General features: G+C 37.3%; 1 protein-coding gene across 2 annotated transcripts in view; it reads left to right on the forward strand.

The window, feature by feature from the left end:
* Positions 1–235: 235 nt before the first annotated feature.
* stat1a (signal transducer and activator of transcription 1a) overlaps positions 236–1190 on the forward strand; it is a 45222-nt gene continuing 44267 nt past the window's right edge. For both annotated transcript variants that reach the window (XM_032506503.1, XM_032506505.1), the window contains exon 1: positions 236–365. The gene's annotated coding sequence lies outside the window, so the exon portion shown is untranslated. The remainder of the gene's footprint in view (positions 366–1190) is intronic.

The following is a 1190-nucleotide window of genomic DNA, read 5'->3' on the forward strand; positions in this document are numbered from 1 at the left end:
TTGCATATAGTTTGACACCTTTAGAGTGGATGTAAAATAAATGTTTACACGTGTTGATTCTCTATCTTGTTCTCATTCCACTAAAGCTACATGAAAAACATGCCATGTGTAATTACTATCATGGGTGGGCTTGCTAACTAACAAAACAGCCGTTTTTGATCGTTCTGATTGGCTGTCGCAGGCAAAAGGGCGGGTCCATCTCACGAAGCGTAAGCTGTCATAGGCTGACGCTGTTTCCGTACGTTACACACTAGCAGAAACGGAGAGCAGCTTGTCACGTTCCGTTCACACACACTCACAAAACCCTTTTCGGGAATAAAGTTTTATTTTTGCAACATATTGTACACGGTTCTTCAAAGTAAAAGGTAAGTTTAATCACTTACTTCCTCGCGCAGTTACAAAATGTTGCCCAAATAAGCTATTTTCTCATATTAACATACTGTTGTGCCAAACAGAACTTCAAAATTGATTAACGTTAAGTTAGTTGTTGTTATTTAATGTTATGTGTTACACCGAATTTACCAGTGAAGAATACCTATTTAAATTCAGTGTCAGGGTGTATTCTATGACGCTGTTATTTATGAAAATATAGAAGAAATCCTTTAAAAAGTCACATTTCTGGACGGATGTTGGTTAACGGAAGCTAGCAAGGTTTGGTGGGTTCATGGAAGATTTCTGCTGTGGGATTTTTAGAGACTCATGCTGGATGAAGAGTGATAGCAGTGGGGAAAACGAAACCTATGGACTTCTCAGGCACTCAGTAACGTTGAGTTAGAATACCAAATAAAGGTTTGATGTAACAATAACCTTCAATTTTCTTAGGAAATGTGTCAAAGCCACATCTTTTCTTTCTTTTTTACTGGGTAATACTTATGTGCAGAGGCTGGAGGAAGTACTTAGACCTAACACTCGAGTAAAAGTACTGCATTTAAAATTTGGAAAAAGTGTTGCTGCCACCAAGATCTTGTTGCCATCCTAATTCAAGGAAATATGCTGGGTGAAAAAAAACATAAGGAATAGGTTAGTAACAGGCATTTCTGGGACAGGATGCACAAACATGGAAAGATAGAGGAGAGTGTGCCAAAGGAAGGAAAGTTAAAACATTAAAACGACTCATTGTACAGAATGTTATATTAATAGTAATGTATATTTTGCTACAATTTACTTTAAATGGAGAGATGTCACAGTTG

The sequence above is a fragment of the Etheostoma spectabile genome, chromosome 24 (assembly GCF_008692095.1).
Source record: "Etheostoma spectabile isolate EspeVRDwgs_2016 chromosome 24, UIUC_Espe_1.0, whole genome shotgun sequence".
NCBI lineage: Eukaryota > Metazoa > Chordata > Actinopteri > Perciformes > Percidae > Etheostoma > Etheostoma spectabile.